Genomic DNA, 263 nt, shown 5'->3' with positions numbered 1-263 from the left:
TGTTAGAAAGGGCGAGTGTCTGGCCCTGGAATATTGCAGCTGTTTTATATACTCGAAGGTATAATGGAGTGGAGAAATCTGTGGCTTAAAGGCTTCTCCCATAGGATCAGTTATTACTCATCAACTATCACAATATGTTGAAATTGGGGAATAACCAATGTTTAGTTTCATAGAAACTACCAAATACCAAAATCTTTTGTGGTTTGTATCTCCAAATTTTGTGTCTTGTATATTTGAAGCTTATCACTTTACATGTTGTTGTT

Source organism: Macaca thibetana, chromosome 5, assembly GCF_024542745.1.
Source record: "Macaca thibetana thibetana isolate TM-01 chromosome 5, ASM2454274v1, whole genome shotgun sequence".
In the NCBI taxonomy this organism is placed as follows: domain Eukaryota; kingdom Metazoa; phylum Chordata; class Mammalia; order Primates; family Cercopithecidae; genus Macaca; species Macaca thibetana.
Note: the sequence above shows the minus strand (reverse complement) of the source record.